The 17421-nt window shown below is 39.8% G+C and overlaps 1 protein-coding gene and 1 long non-coding RNA gene across 14 annotated transcripts in view; both read right to left on the minus strand.

Annotated features, from left to right (window-relative positions):
* LOC140916053 (uncharacterized) overlaps positions 1-8749 on the minus strand; it is a 258662-nt gene extending 249913 nt beyond the window's left edge. For all 12 annotated transcript variants that reach the window (XR_012160402.1, XR_012160394.1, XR_012160393.1 and 9 more), the window contains exons 1-2: positions 8724-8749; positions 5025-5098 (exon numbers count right to left, since the gene is read on the minus strand). The gene's annotated coding sequence lies outside the window, so the exon portion shown is untranslated. The remainder of the gene's footprint in view (positions 1-5024; positions 5099-8723) is intronic.
* A 40-nt stretch (positions 8750-8789) lies between these two features.
* LOC140916054 (uncharacterized) lies at positions 8790-16047 on the minus strand. 2 transcript variants are annotated; one of them, XR_012160403.1, is made up of 3 exons: positions 15842-16047; positions 12047-12105; positions 8790-8818 (listed from the first exon to the last, which is right to left on the minus strand). It is a non-coding gene; the product is annotated as an uncharacterized lncRNA (long non-coding RNA). The 2 variants fall into 2 exon arrangements; XR_012160404.1 differs by lacking the exon at positions 8790-8818 and adding an exon at positions 10285-10313.
* Between the last annotated feature and the right edge of the window lie 1374 nt (positions 16048-17421).

Here is a 17421-nt window from a genome sequence, read left to right on the forward strand (position 1 = left end):
TTTTCCAACCAGTTGTGCACCCACGTTATAGTAGCTCCATCTAGGTTGAATTTCCCTAGATTGTTTATGAGAAGGTCATGAGAGACAGTATCAAAAGCCTTACTAAAGTCAAGATATACCAGGTCTACCACTTCCCCCCATCCATGAAGCTTGCTGTCAAAGAAAGCTTTCAGGTTGGTTTGACAGAGTTTGTTCTTGACAAATCCATGCTGACTGTTACTTATCACCTTATTATCTTCTAGATGTTTGCAAATTGATTGCTTAATTATTTGCTCCATTATCTTTCCGGGTACAGAAATTAAGCTGACTGATCTGTAATTCCCCAGGTTGTCCTTATTTCCCTTTTTATAGATTGGCACTATATTTGCCCTTTTCCAGTTGTCTGGAACAGATCTGAATTTTGAACAAGGGAATGTTCTCAGTAGTTTGGATCTACGGTTTTCATTTTGCCCATCATAAAGATGGGCTCATTTGCAAAATCCAGATCAAGGTTTAACTATGGAACACTCCCAAAGCTCCAGCGTGTTCTGATCCAGGGTTTAGTTTGACCTACCTCTAGTTCACTTGTGTTAGAGTTTCCACATTATATGCAATCAGATCTGTCTCTATTAAAAGCAAGAAAATCAAACACAAACGTACCACATTAGAGCAACAGGACTGCTGAGATTTAAGTCAGGATGTTCAGAGGTAGGTAAATACTGGAGCACCAGTTAATGGGAAGAGAATTCAGAGCCTCTCTGCAAAAGAGCGGTTTCAGAGTAGCAGCCATGTTAGTCTGCATCCGCAAAAAGAAAATGAGTTCTTGTGGCACCTTAGAGACTAACAAATACTCCTTTTCTTTCTGCAAAAGAGGTTTCAGCATGGAAATGGCAAAGCTATAAAAGGTGAAGGGTAAAAGAGAGGGACACGATGTGATCAACAGATGGGGAGGCCTCATTAGCCATACCTTTGTAAATTCAGTCCTGTGAGAAACATCCAAATAGTAAAAGTGAGAGGTGAGAAGGTGTGAAGACACCCGACCATTTCACCTCAAACTCTTCTCTCTTTTTGAGACACTGATGAAAAACTAGGGAATAATTAAAATGAGGTGGAGGAAAACAAGATTTTGGTTCTATAATACGTCTGTATCAGGTGATCCAGAAGGCAAAAGGTCAGTTTGAGGAACTACAAGGAATTGTTCAAATCAGTCAGAGGAGTTTAGCACCAAAAGATACAATGCAAATGGCAATTTAGGCAACTATCCAGGAGTACTTGATACCTGTTCTTTAAAAACTTGCAAAAAGCCTGGAGATTTTGTATTGTGCTGCTAGCAAACTGCTTTGATAATGTGTATTTGGACTGGCAGATCTCTGTTTTGCTGTCTATTTAGAATTGACTCGTGTTTTGCAGTTGGACACTTTAAAGATGATAATAAATGAATGAAGTGCACTTTTGTGTCACATCTCAAGTTGGTTTGGGATATTTCTTGCCTGCTTTTAAGTTTCTTTGAATGGTCAATCTCCAGACAACTTATTCTTTTGATTTTCAGGTTCAAAACAGCCCAAGAGTACCACTTGGTGACTACTAGTCTTGATTATTATTTTTCCCAAGCCCCTGCCAGGTATCCCCTCCCCCCGACTTTTCATTTCTTTTCCACTCCCTTCCCTTGAATTTCCATAGCACCCTATTATTACTCTAGTCTTCCCATAGATGTTCATGCTGAGCCTTTTCTATACAACTACACAATCACAAGAAAAAAAAATCTGCTGCCAACATTTGGTCCCTTGAGGCTGCTAAGTTCCTAAAAGTCAGCAGAACACCACCATTTACAGACCACTAGATGCTAGTGAATATGTGTGCACTAGAACATATTTACATTCCCGTACAAATAGTATGTGATTATTCCTATAGTGATGGTTTACACAGCCATATAGCAACTGGTACCTGTATTAATAGTTCAAATCTATTGTTGTAGCAACTGTTGGGAAAAATAAACATACAGTCTTAATTCCACCTCTTGCCAGTTCAGAATCAAATATGTTATAAAAACTGCTTCAAAAATCATCCCTTGTTGAAGGGCTTTTGCTAGATACATATTTAGGAGGTGAAGTCTCTTGGGTGTGTTAATCAGTCCAGGAACCATTAAATTCCAGGTTTATTGCCTATTTTCTGAATCCAGTGGTGCTGGAACAATTTTTATAGTGGAATCCTGAGGGCCATTGACCAGACTGCAAATCCTGTATATGATGGAAACCACTTCAAGCCAGGGGTGCTGCCGCACCCCCCGCATTCCCAATTCCAGCACCTATATATGAACCTATATCTTAGAACTATTACCAGACTGCTTCTGGCTCTTCCAAAGAATTACCAGTCCCTTACCTTGCTTCTGCCAACTCTTTTTCATTTCCATCTCCTCGAAGGACTTGCCAGTTCCTTTCCTTCCTTCTACCCTTGGCCTTAATGATTTCCTGGAACTGGAGATTTAGCTCCGCCAGGCCAATCTTTTTCTTAGTCCTCTCTCTCCAAAAGATCCTCACTCCCCATACCTGAGTTGCTCATAAAATCATTTGTAGCTTTCTCACATGCCACCAAACAGCCAACAAATGCTCACAACTTTTAGTCACTACCCAGCTACAGCTGGAGTCAAACCTGTGACTTGGCTCAGGACATTAATAATGGAATATAGTGACTATATAAAAACAACAAGGAGTCCGGCGGCACCTTAAAGACTAACAGATTTATTGGGAATATGCTTTTGTGGGTAAAAAAGAGAGGAAACAGACTGACAGAGCGAGAAGAGTACCCAGAAGTCACTTACTATAAGACAGGCCCAACAAGGAAAACAACAGAACACCACTGGCCATCACATACAGCCCTCAGCTAAAACCTCCTGAATACTGTTAGAAGCCTACAACTTTCCCTCTCCTGCAATTGACACCTCGTCATCAATAATTGAGAGTGGATTACATCCACCCTGATTGAATTGGCCCTGTCAACACTGGTTCTCCACTTGTGAGGTAACTCCCTTCTCTTCATGTGTCAGTATAATGCCTGCATCTGTAATTTTCACTCCATGCATCTGAAGAAGTGGGTTTTTTACCCATGAAAGCTTATGCCCAAATAAATCTGTTAGTCTTTAAGGTGCCACCAGACTCCTTGTTGTTTTTCTGGATACAGACTAACATGGCTACCCTTCATACTTCACAGGCTATATAGGCTTCACCCTTAAGCACTCCACCCACATTTTTTCAGGCTCCAGGCAAGGCAATTACCTAATTATTATGAGCTACACAGGACTAAACATTTCAAGTATGTAAGTCTCTGCCTCTCAACCTCTTGTTTGGATTTAGATTTTAAAGTGTTAGTTTACTCTGGCTGGCTGGCTAAATCCTCATACAAGCACCCATTAACGGACGTAAGCATGTCTTTAAATACTTTCTTGAATTGGGACCCTGGTGAAGGCCGTGCTGTAGGTCTGGGTGGCCTTCTTTGTGGTTGTCCCTCTTTTTGGAATGCAGGATACCAGACAAAGTAGTCACTGCAACATGTTTTAAGAGTGCCATGGGTGAAGGGACTTCCTAAACCTGCATAAACTGTGTATTCCGTAGACCTGCAACCTTCCCCAGATTTAATTCCTTCCGCAATTTCTACACCAGGAAGATAGCATTTTGGAGGAAGAAGTTTTTATGACATACCAGTAATAAAAGATGGCATCTTTGGGGCAGGGACTGCCTTTTTATTATTTGTTTGTAGAGTGCCTACCAGCAGGTTCGTGGCCCATTAATGGGACTCTTAAATGCTACAAAAATACATATAATAAGTAATCAAAATAAGACAATGACGACCTTGCACGTTCACTCATGCAAGCAGTCCCATTGACTTCGGTAGCCTGCTCATGTGACTAACAGTTTGCAGGATCAGGTTATATATTTAATACAAAATACTGTCTTCCTTCTAACAGTATTCAAACTTGTGCATACACTGCTGTGCTGCAAAGGAATAATAGTGCTCTCTCTCTCTCTCTCTGTTCCCTCCTCAACCCTAATGTGCAGCAGAATAAAGAAGGTATCTGCTAAGTGGGGCAGGATGTCTGAATAGTTTCTTCCTACAGTATTTCACTACCATTCCCATCCCATCCCTATGACTAGTTGCTTCCTTCAGCACTACCATGTTATTTCCATTATGACATAAACTGATGAGGCAAAGGGAAAAGACCTATAATCACAGAGCAGCCCAGTGATAGCCCAGCTAATAACATGAAATAAAAAGTCCTGTGTTTCCTTGCTCTTGTAGGAGAAAATGATTAACCACAAGCCCAGAACTCATCATTCAACACTCCATCTTTTTTAAAAAATAAGGTACCACATGATGACTGAAGAAGAACAATTTTGACTAAGCAAAGGCGATTGTTCCATTTTCTGTATTACACAACCTGTAATTTTTAAGCTTGACTTTGTACATATACTTGTAAAGTAGTCAGATCAGACAAAAGCAGAGGAACGCGAAGGTAACTGAAAATAGACCAACTTCTCAGCAAGCAGTAACAGCCATCATGTTACAAACAGCATGTATTGTTTACGTTTTGCATATGGTCTATCCCCAGTAGGATCAAACTTCAACCCATTGCATTTTCTATTCACCAAGAAGTGCACTTGTGATGCCAATGAGGAGAGAGCATTATTTTCTGTTGTTTATTTGCCATAAAATTCTGCCAAAAACATTTATTTCCTTGGTATTTAGTGTTTTTTTCCACAAAACTGATAGAAAAATATTGCAGTAAAGTAAAAGAAAGTCTTCCTTATCAACTTCTTGCTCTTCCAAGACAAATAATAAGTAATAATAATTCATTTACTTTTGCTCAGCCAGCACCACTGTTTTTGCTATAAGTAAAAAGAAGCATTTACCAATGAAATTGCTTTCTACTTGATGAAAACAAAGATCTAAAACTGGCTGCCTCTTGAAATAAAAAACACTGAAAAATGACAAAGAAATAAAACCTTTTACTCTCCTAATTTACTGTTATTTCTATAAAGAGAAACATTTACCTTTAATATGTTATTGTCTGTTCAATCTTGGGTACGAGAAAAGCCCTTGTAGGAATGAGGGAAAGTTTAAATGTCTAAACAAACAGAAAAATGATTATGATGGCTATGGAACTGAAGGTAGTTCAAGTAAAATTCTGCTTTTTTAGTCTCTGTGATCATACAACTAGGAAAATTCTCTGTTATCCTTTATTAAAGCCTATAAATGACCAATGAAAACAAGAGCCTAGCTAAATCTGAAGAATGAAACACTAGCAGTTATTAACATCCTTTTCAGTAGGAAGAACCCATTGTGAAAACCATACATCATTCACACCATAAAATCTACACTACAAAATGTTAAACTGTGAAGAACCTAACCCAGCAGAAATACAGCAAATGCACTGTAAATGGAAACAATATACCACAGCTCCTCCCATACCCAGTAAAAACATTGCACATTAAAGGTTTAATCCTGCAACATGCCAATTGTCCTCAAGTAACATAAGTGTCTATGGAAGCTGAGGGCACTCAGCACCTACAGGACTACATCCTGAAAAAGTACTTTATGTGGGGATCTGTAGCATCAGCTGTAGTAGTGAAAACCATGCAATAGAATGTTTTACCATTAATTGTGCATTGATAATGTTTTTAAATTTTTAATTGCCATATTACAAAGAATGGTTAACTCACTTCACTTACAATTTGTGTCAAAGATTTTTCTAAGCTTTTAAAGAGCTGGAGAAGTTTTCATTCTGTGGTGGAATATCTTGAAGGACCTCATCCCAAGAAAAAGCTAGCACCCTCCCAGTAACCATCAAAGACATGAGATCTGGATTCAGTATGTCGGAGACCTAACAGGTCTTTCCTGTCTCTCATGTCTATGATTTTAAAAGTAAGGCAGAATTTCTGTGGGTTTTTTTTGTTTTTTTTTAACAAGGAGCATTGTCGAGCACAGTGGACAACTTTAGTATGTATAATATGAAATAGGACTTTTCTTTGAATTATTTCCCTACATCTTAAATATTTAATATTCCATCCCAGTTACATAAAGTTTTACCTTTTGGCATTCTCTGCAGTGCACTGTGTGTACACAGATTTCATGTTCTTTGTTGATGTTTTACAGAGGATTTATTTTTTTAAAAAAAGGTAAAGGAGAAGTCAATTTATTAGATAAAAAAGTGTATTATACTCTGAAATGGCTGCTTCCCACTATCCTGGGGGCCCACATTTCTTAGCAGCATTTTCATTTTTATCAGTGTTTCATCAGAGTGTAGCCCTGCACAAATGAATAGATATTGCATATCCTGGGGCTCACAAACAGTTGAGAAAAAGATCTACCATTATAGAAATATATAAATGATAGATTTTAATAAAAACTCTATATCATATGTATGTAGACTTTATATATACACTTGCATTACATACTGGTGTTATAGATGCATACATATTATACAACTCAAATCTGATAAAGAATTCATGTCCTGACTTATCCAGATCCTATGTGACCAGCTCAGGAGTGAGAATCGTTCAGGCATATACACACACAAAAATAGTAAGAGTGCAGTAGCAGATCACATTTATACATAAAGTGAAATTCACCCCGGACACAAAGCTAGCAAAAAGCCTATGCAACACCCATTTTGATGGCTTTTTGCACAGAGGAGAATTTCTCTCTTAAAATGAACTGCACATCAATTTGGAGGTAAATGTCGTCTCTTTATCTTTCTACCTGTCCAATTAAAGCAAGGCAAAGAAGGCAACTAATGTTAAATGTTTTTATGATGCTTTCCACACAGGATGCAACACTCCATCAGAACTCATAGAATTGTAGGGTTTAAGGCCAGAAGGGAGGGCCAGATCATCTAGTCTGATCTCTTATATATCATAGGCCACCAACACCATCCAGCACCTACACACCAAAACCAACAACTGAAATTAGACCAAAGTATTACAGCCCGCAGGAGACTAGACTACCATGTGTCCAAGACAGAGACTAGGAGGGACCAAGGTGAGCCAGTGCACTAGGAATGGAGGAAACTCTTCATCATATTTTGGCTAAGGGCATTGTACTTGACCCTTAGACAGCCTTTTGGTCCTTAGTAGTTCTTAATATACCAGCTGGAGGGTTGATAAATTTTCATACCTGGAAGTCTGGCTGCAAGAAGCCTCAACATTTTCCTTTATTGGAAGAAATATATTCAAGGCAACAGGACAGCAGAACTCATCTTGCAATGTGATATTCATTTTATAACTTGATAATGGTGGCTTTACTCACTACACTGTTCTTGGATACAGAATCATGTTTTGCTTGTTTCATTGAAAAACTATTTTGGGTCTCATAAGACTCTCCCACACTATCTTGCTCTCACCATCTCTCTGACAAAAGATGTAGCTTTTTATGACTTGTTTTTTGCTGCAAAAAGCCCCTATAGAAACCTCATGTATAATCTCTATTGGTTCCAAAAATAATTTTATATTTGGGAAACTATTTGACTACAATTTCTTTGTACTCTTGCTGCAATGGGGTAGATTAATGATGGTTTCATTTTCCATATTCTGTGTACTATCTTTCTAGGTTATTTCAAGTAAAGTATAAAGAACAGAGTCAAGCCCACAAGTACTAAATGAATAAGAGCTCTTAGCAGTGAGAAGAGTCATGACTTGGGGAAAAGCTGGTGCAGTGTGCCTAAAACCCAGAATAAGGGTATACTACTTGAAATGCCTCATGCACTATATTTCTATACATACCATCCAATGCGCCTCATAAAGCAAATTATGCATATAGATATGTTTATTTCCTATTCATAACCCAAACCTCCATTCACACCTAGGCACACACCTAGCCTGATACCACACTGACCTTGTGTTTCAATTATTGCAACTGTATGGTATATATGTTAGTGCCAACTTTTTGAGTGGCTTTCACTTTAAAAAGCCAGATTTGACCCTATACATATACTATAAAATGCTCTTTACAAAATATCTGATAAAAGACAAACTGTTATAAGAACAATACTTTGACCGCAAAATAAGGAGCTGAACAATTGTCTGATTTAGTAAAAGAAGAAAAAATATAGTGAAAAGAACTAGTTGGCACTATAATAGTTTTTGTCCATCCCACAGATATTGTATAGTGAAAGAAATACTCAGTACAGACAAAAAGAAGAACACACAAAAGAGAGCCGTGCACACCAAGACTTTATCAAAATCATGTTTAAAAACTGTAAAGTACAGTAAATACATTCAGATTAATATGAGCAAGGTGCTACATTTAAGAATGCAGCATTTCATTAGGAGCAAATATCCTTCTAATCTGAAAACCCAGCATGCAGGAAAAGTATGGTTTGCAGTTTTTATATTCTATAAAGCATCCTATTCTGCAATTCATAAGCCCTTCTTATTCTTCCATAGGAGAGTCCTTTCAATAACCCACCTGTGGGATGTGCAATTCCAAACCTATCTCTCCATCTGCACTATACCTTTCTAATGCACCCATCATTGTAGTATTCAGCCCTCATATACACATGAAGAACAGCAGCATTTCAGTTTCAGGTGGTCATATTCTGCACTTTTCCCTTATTTATACGACTTCTTTAGGTGATAATTATACTTAAGGTTTGTTTCTAGGAGAAACATGGGCTGGTTAATTCTTCCCATTCTCATGTGGCTGAAGAAATAGGTCTAACATTGAGCCACAAGGATAGCAATGCTTTGTCTTACCCTGTCTCTGCTGATAGGGAATTCCACAGCTGAGAGCCTCCCTGAGATCATCCTGCACAGCTCCCAAGTATCTCACCCTGAGACCAAGTGACCACCTGTATTTCAAGAGAACAAAGGACACTGGTATGAAAAAAGGGAAAAAATAAATATTTAAGAGCTAGTATCCCACAGAGCCTTATTCATAGTATAAAATTGTACGTGTGTCACTGCATCAGTGTTTACATGATTAATACCTGGAACTTCAGTTTTTATCTAATAAAATGCTTTTACCAGCTCTTGGAGACGGTTGGTGGAACTTAGGCACCCCATACGGGATGTCCTGTAAGTCAGAGGATGGGTGGGTGCTCTGGACACCATCACCCACAGTTCCCATTGAGAGCAATTGTCTTGGCTTGCAGAAGGAAGAGGTTACCCCAGAGTTTTACAGATTACAGTCAGGATCCTGAGGCAGTGCTGGAACAGGACAGTCATCATAGTAGTGCACAGCAATGACATCATGTGAGCTTGGAACTGGATACAGTCAGTGTAGTACTGCACAGAGCAATGATTACATCCAGTTCCAAGACACATGACGTCAGTGTAGCACAGCATGGAACAAGGTCATCATGTTAGCTTAGAACTGGAAATACAGTCAGCACACAACAGCATGGAACAATGATGTAAAGCATATTTGGATTTGGATATGGTCAGCATAGAACAGTATGGAGCAATAACATAACGTGTGCTTGGAACTGGGTAGTCAGAGAAGTACAGAACAGAGTAATGACAAAATATGTGGATGAATTGAATCAATCAGCGTGGAACAGCATGGAGCAGTAACATAATATGTGCTGGGAATTGGATACAGTCAGCAAGGAACAGCATGGAGCAATGAAGTAATGTGTACTTGGAATTGGATACGGTCAGCACAGAATAGCATGGAGCATTTCTGTAGTATGTGCTTGGAATTGGGTACAGTCAGCATAGAATGACACAGAGCACTGATGTAATGTGTGCTTGGAATTGGATACAGTTAGCGTAGAACAGCACAGAGCATTGCTGTAATGGATACTTGGATTTGAACAAGGTCAGCATAGAATAGCATGGAGGAATGCTATAGCTTGTGCTTGGCACTGGATACAGTCAGCATAATACAGCACAGAGCAATGACACAGTCTGTGCTTGGAATTAGATACAACCAGTGTAGTGAAGCATGGAGCCAGGCCAAAGTGTGTGCTTGGAAATGGATAGAGTCAGTGTAATACAGCATGAAACCATGACATAATGTGTGTTTGTTGCAATATCCTTCTTCCCTCAAAAACAGATTGCTGACATTTGAACCAACTGAAATAACTGTGTAGCATCTACAGTCAATTGTGAGTAGCACACATTGCAGCAAACTAGCTGCAAAGCCATGGAGGTGATAAAGATGTGAATTATTGAAGTTGGGTTCACATCTGAAAGGAAATGCCATAGTCGTTATACTTTACTGGTAAGCAAACACTGAGAAAGGCATTCTCTGGACAATGCTATTTGGGTACCTAAGAGCAGCTGATAGTCCAGAAGGGCCCCAAGAGTTGATAGCAGCTTGGTAGTCACAAAGACTGATGCCTGAAATAAAGGGTGACGTCATAACTCCAGCCAGCTTTGTAAAGTGTTGCCTCCTTCCTACCAGCAGGCCTTCTACCTTGCTCAGGTGATTCACCGGGTGGTTCAACATTCTGATATCCATGATTCCAAACCGCATTAATTTCTTCCTATTTGACTCCCTTTCCTTTGGCCCACCCCTCTCAATAATTTTACTCTTGACTTGTGTACAGTAAATTGCAGAGATGCCTTCCATCTGTAGCACTCTGCAATATATATTTAACTGCTGGGTAAAAGTAACACAAGCTACATCTAACAGAAAACTTCCCTGCCTTATAAATCAAAGAGCACCTTGTGTCAGCGTGTTACATGCCCAGACTTAAATGTGAATGTTGTCATCTGCTGTGAAAATTATTTGTACAGCTTGGCTTAACATTTGCCTAAGTCACAATTAAAATATGAAAAATATCATTATACATCTTAAACCTAATTTGAACATTTTTAAAAACACATGCTAGATGGAGGCAATAGCTTGCCAGAAACACATGATGCTCTAGGAGTTACCATACATCCCCTCTGTCTGAGCAGCAGCGTTTATCCCCTGCAGCTCATTGCCTGAAATGGGACAAATGTTGGAAAATCTCAACTCACAGCATCAAGGAACTACAATATAAGGCAATGTTTGTTTTGAAAATAAGATTACAACATATACAGTGATTCATAAATATTTGCATTTTATAATTGTTTCTACAAATGAATTGGCAAGTCAAATCATACAGGAACTCCCCCCCTCCCATCCCCATGCCGTACAAAGAGGATGAGCAGCAGAATTTTAACTAGTTTCATTCTCAGTATCTGTGAGCTCTGGTCACTTCTCTAATACACTGTACTGCTAAAATTAGATTCTCTTTCAGAGCTCTCTCTTCTGGATTTTATTATCCACCCCCACCCCCCCTTTTTTTTTTTTTTTGGTAGATCTTCTCCTTTGGTGATGTATGTGTTAGTTGAAAGTCATCCTTCTCCAAACTAGGGACTGTGTGTAGTATGAGCAGGAGTAGATGAATGGTGCATTTAAATAAGTAGAAGATGTTTTATTAAGATCATAGCAATTCCTTCATTGAATCACATAAGAGAGTTCAAATTTGATGTTATTTTGCCAGAAAGAGGTGAACATGCTGCCACCTTTGTTTTGCCAACAAAAAAACCCCAACTGAATTCCTGGGGGAAAAGGGGACTTTCCTTATTAGCACGTATCAACAATGATGCTTAACAAAATCACTGGCTGTTTCTACTCTGAACTAGGAATAAAAGTAATACTAAATCCATGGCTCTAGAGTGGCATGCAACTTTCCAAGGACCTGCGTGTGCCTGTTCTAGAGTCCATAGGTCTGAAATGAACACAGGCGCCCTCCATATGCTGCCTGACAGACACAGCTATGGGGAAGTGCTGAGCAAATACTGTGGAGACACTGGGAGCCCTCTCCATCCCTCTGAGCAGCCAATTGGGTGTATTGGGCAGGAGAGAAATAGATGAGACACACTTTTCCACTGCCTCCCAGCATTCAGGATTGGAAGGGAAGAAGCTTCCAAAATGTCAAAATGGAGGTCAAGTCACAAAACTATTGTGACACAACAGCCTGGCAGTCACATTTTCAACGTGACATGGCATCAGGATATGATAACATTATGTGAACATTACAGCACAAACAGTGAGTTTAGTGCCAGAGGACATCAGACACCACAATGTTGTGACTTACTGCAACATCACCAGTGATGAAACCATTCTCCAGGTTTTCGAGGTTGAGTGCCGCTGCTCCTGAGAAATGAGAAAAGGGCATGCTCTGGATCGCATAATTAGGATAATCACCTTCAGGGTTCCCCTCTTCCTCACGTAACCTTCCCACTCTCCTCCCTGACTTACACACACACACACACACTCTCACTCTCTCTCTCTCTCTCTCGAATTTGGTCATTAATATTTTCCTTTTCTCTGTTGAACTGGAATCTCTAAGGAGAATTCAGATAAAAGAGACCAATGAGGAACATGCTCCTGTACTCCCAGCCTCACTGTTGATGAGTGGGAGTTGCTTTGTCATAACCTCCATAGCATTCATTCTGTTTGTTGAATAAAACATGTGGAGGGAAAATGAAGTCAAGCATGCTTGAGTTTGAAGGAAAACAAACACATACTTAAGACCACACTTAAGAAACTGTCCACTTTTATTTATAGAAAAGCAGGACTTCTATTATGCCTGAAACCTTGACCAAAGACACACACTGAAACCAGGGACACTTTTAACTTATTTAATTAAACCAAAATTTCAAATAAAGTTGGTTCAAACAATACATGCACAGCAACTGACTTGTCTAGGTCAGTTCTCTCCTAGTAGATGCATACTCTGCTGCATTTTGGACATATTCTCTTTCCTTTTCTCACCTGGCATACCTGGCAAGTTCCCTGAGATGCTTTACAAATTTTAGTAAGAATACCTATTTCAGATCATTTGAATGAGGTTGCTGCTTAGCAACATTTTTTTGTTGTTGTTGTTCAAATTACATTTTAAAAATCCAGGGTGTTCTGGATGTGAATAGAGGCAGAACTGAGCTCTTAAAGTTTTGCTAATGCTATCAAAGTTTCCCTAACAAAAGAGGTTGAGAAGTAAGATTTTCAAGTTTTTGCCAAATAATACCTCACAAGAAGCTCATTTTTTATGGGAGCCCAAGTTCTGTGCAATTTTGGTTCCTATATTCTTCTGACTCTTCACAGAAAAATAAATGATAGCCTGTTTGTTAATAATAATATGATGCTATCACTTCTTGCATACAGCCCATCCTACACTTCAATGATCTCCATTGCTACCCAGCTTTCTCACATCTCTCCTTCCCCTTCCCACATATTTCTGTTCATGTGGGAAGGTTTAATGCTTCCTTTCCCCCTTTTGATTTCTTATATCATCAAAAAGAAAATACAAGCACAAGCTGATCCAAAGATCATTAAGCCAATAAAAGACTTTCCTTTGATTTCAATGGGCTTTGGATCAGCCCCTAAGAAAGGAGTTGGGCAATTTGCACATCTCCTTACAGACACTGCTGATAAAATTATGAAGCAGCTTCTGCAAAGAGGCTCATTAATTTAAAAGGGTGGTTGATCCCTAAAGGGAAGACCTGCTTCAACTGGAAGGTTGTGATGTCACAATGGGATTTCATTAATGCCCTGGATAGGAAAGAAACTAAAATAAAACGTAAATAACTAGCTAATTATGCATACACTACAAAATGGAGTGCCTCCAAAGTAATTAGAATGTCCATACAGGGCAGTCAGCACTGTAAGCTAAGCACAGAGGGTTAATGCTTGCAGGCTACAACAACTGAGTGATCACTGAGAGTTTCTAGGTTGTGATGTGCCAAAAGAGATGGCTGTTCTTAAGTGCGCTGCCCATCAATAAATCTGAATGAATAAAATTACAGAGGATTGGAGCATCCCTCAGCCAAGCCATTCCAGTGCTGCTTGCTCTGGCTGAGCTCCATTAGAGGGAAAGCTGAGGTTGTATTTTAAACTCAGCAGGTAGGATTACTGTTGGCAACAGCATGTATTTGAGGAAGCGACTGAATGGTCATGTCATAAATGGTGGAAAACAGGGTGGGGGCTATGAAAGAGGATGAATTTAATGATAGTTCAAGAGCTGAGAGGTTTCCTCTTTCTCTTCACCAATTAAAATTCTCTAGTATTTTAATGTCATCATTCTGCCTGTAAAACTATGAGACTCGATGTAAACACTTCATTATTTTCTAGAATTCCTTGTTTGACCTTTATTATCTTTGGCACAAAGAGCTGTCTTTTTGAAATTATTTTCATTCCAAGGAGTTTCAGCTTTGCTTACAGAGGTAGGAGGCTTTCTCTGTGGAGCAGTGTTTCCCAAACTTGGGACGCCGCTTGTTCAGGGAAAGCCCCTGGTGAGCCGAGCCAGTTTGTTTACCTGCTGCTTCTGCAGGTTCAGCCGATCGCGGCTCCCACTGGCCACGCTTCGCCGCTCCGGTATATCGCTCGGCCTGCACCGCTTCCCGCAGCCCCCATTGGCCTGCAGAGGCGAACCGCGGCCAGTGGGAGCTGCGATCGGCCGAACCTGCGGACACGGCAGGTAAACAAACCGCCCGGCCCACCAGGGGCTTTCCCTAAACAAGCGGCGTCCCCAGTTTGGGAAACACTGCTGTGGAGAATAAAACTACACAGATTGGGACTTATTCAGCTCTCGGCTGCACTCATAAAACTCCAGTGGAGCCAACAAAGCTGTATGGGCATCTGAGAGCAGAGTTTGTCATACTCTGTGTAATCTCTCAATTTTCTTTACAGCATTTTCAAAATCTGTCACTTCCTTCACAGCTCTACTGCCAAGACATTACCTCTGTACTCCTACAATTTTGCATCTTGACTACTCTAGTTGTCTCCTGTTTGGCAAACCCATCTCCTATCTTCCCAACTCCAGTTAATCTTCCTCTTGCCTGTAGCTCTATCCAAAGCTCCTCAGCTCATAAATTTACGGTACTTGTTTCCCTTCTGCATAAAGTCAGTGCCTCTCATTTCTCACCTTTTGTCTGTCTTGTCTATACAGACTGGGGCAGAGACTGTGTCTTACTATGCGTCTGCACAATACCTAGATTAACTCAGCCCTGATCTTAGTTGGCGCCTCTACGTGCTCCTATTACACAAATAATAAATTATAAACATTCCTTCTCACATTCCAAGTCCTTCATAACCTACCTTGTTTTCATCCATGCCCTGATCTCCTACTATATACCTCCCACTTCCGTTGGTCCACATAAGCTTCCCTTCTTACTGTTTCCTTTGTCCACTCTCCATTTCTCTACCCAATATATATCTGGAAGACCTCTCCAGCTAATGAAGGCCAAGCTCCCCCTTTCTTTTCTTTTAAAATTCGCTAAAGCCAAACTTTTTCCATGAAGTGTTCCAGTTAAGGTTATATCCACCATATGCCATCCAATGTTTGTACAATTCCTTAAACACCATAGCCTTCTCACTGTTCAATTCATGTTGTATCTGTGCTCAGAGTTTGTTTCACATTTTACCCAACTCATACCTTAGACTGAAAACATCTTGTGTCAATGTATTTTTTTTATGTGTTCAGTCCACTTCTCCCATCAAATAGCACTATTGTTTATACATTTTACTCCTGGGGGCATTGTGCCCCCAAAAATTATAAATTCTGCACACAGTATTTTAAAATTCTGCAACATTTATTTGTCAAAATAATGCTACATAATCATGCCAATTTCAATTATTTTGTTAATTTATTTCAAAATACCTGGCAGCAAGTATGTCTGTAACAATACAGACACACTCAAAAATTCCCCTGGGAGTAGAGAGTTAAAGAAACCCCCATGCGACCAAGTTCCAGTTTCTCTGCCCCATCTCTCACCCCCACCCCCAGAGCCCAGCCAGGGGCCAGACACCCACAACCTTCCCCCACCCCAACCCCACCTGCGGGGGCCCCCCCAGCCAATACACCCAAACACCCTCGTCCCCAGATACCCACATCCTCTCCCCCCAGAGTCCAAGGATCCAGAGGAGAAACAGCAGGACGCTTGGTTCCAGGCTTGCACAAAGTTTCCTGTGCACCACCATCTCCTTCCCTCAGGGCACACTGGGAACTGCAGCTGCCAGGAGCCCTCTAGCTCCCTCTCCTTCCTCCCAGCAGTGTCTTCTGTGTGCGAGTTGGGCTCTGCCGAGTCCAGTGGCCCCTAGTGGCGGCTAGCAGCACTGCAGCCCATTTCTGTGGGGGGAAAGGAAATTCTGCATGTACAACTTTAATGTCTGCAAAATTCTGCATTGCTCATTGGTGCAGAATTCCCCCAGGAGTAACATTTGCAGAAGTGCAAATGACATCCAATACTCATGATATATATGTAGAGTTCTTGCACGGAAATGGCATCAAATAAGAATTTGTTTGGCATTGAGGTACCGTGGTGTTAGGAAAATTAGAGATATATAGATTATAAAAGTGGTAATAAAAGAATTAATATCACACGTAATTCAGAATCACGAACCCCTGAAAAGTCCATATGAGATAAATTATAAGCAGCTTTCAGTGTATTCTACCTATATTTCCCAAACCATGCCTTAGATGTGTGTTTATAAAGAAATTGCTATGGTACTTTTTTTCTCCCCCTAACTGTGCTACTAAGTAAGCTAAAATATTAAAGTAGCGTCAAATACACTTTATGAAATAAAGAGGTATGAACAGTAGATTGAGGGAACAAGTTCCAATTTTGGTAACAAGACTGGAAGGTTATTTTGGGCTTGACTACATTCTTGTATCATCTTTAAAAGCTTGGTGATTATTTGCTTTTGTTTTCAGAAATACAGATACAATAATTTTGTTTTACAAACAAGAGGAAACATGTATAAGAACAAAAGGGGGCAAAGAAAACAGATATTGATGAAAAACACATGCAAACCCTGCAGAAGGGCACAAATTCATGTAACATATGGAGGAGCCAGGAGGAGAGGTTTCTTAACATGAAGCTCTGAATCTCACAAGTAACGTATGTTCCATACTATGTGGCAGTTGCTATGGTAACAGCCTTTATTTTCTGAAGCAGAATACACAGATGTGTACAACCCACGAACTTGCTGGTTGTAAATTATTGCTTTCTCAGGGGTTCAATAACTTATGAAGCCTCCTTTCTGGAAATTGTTTGAAGTTTTCTTGTTATTAAATAAGCCCTTTTTGGGATACTGAAATTCCACCTGTGGCAAGAAATCATGGAGATCTGAAAGGTCTACATAGAGGCAATAGGGAATGAGTGGTCAAGAAATGAGGAATGCCGGTAGTAAAAGCACATTGTACACTATTGAGTTCAGAGAGTTCATGTAACTCCCACTGAAATAAGGAGAAACCATTTGAATGAATTATGCAGAAAAACAGTGCTATGAAAATAAAATTTAAGCCAGTCATGTTATGTATATAATTGACTGATTTGTTCTTGCAGTGTCTGACAGCATTTCCATTATAAACCCACATATCCAGGGAATTATTAATAGCATGTAATTTTTTTAAAAAATCAGTGTAAAACTTAGTAGAGTGAAAATTTGCTCTAAGCTGAAACTAAGTGC

Source organism: Lepidochelys kempii, chromosome 8, assembly GCF_965140265.1.
Source record: "Lepidochelys kempii isolate rLepKem1 chromosome 8, rLepKem1.hap2, whole genome shotgun sequence".
In the NCBI taxonomy this organism is placed as follows: Eukaryota; Metazoa; Chordata; order Testudines; family Cheloniidae; genus Lepidochelys; species Lepidochelys kempii.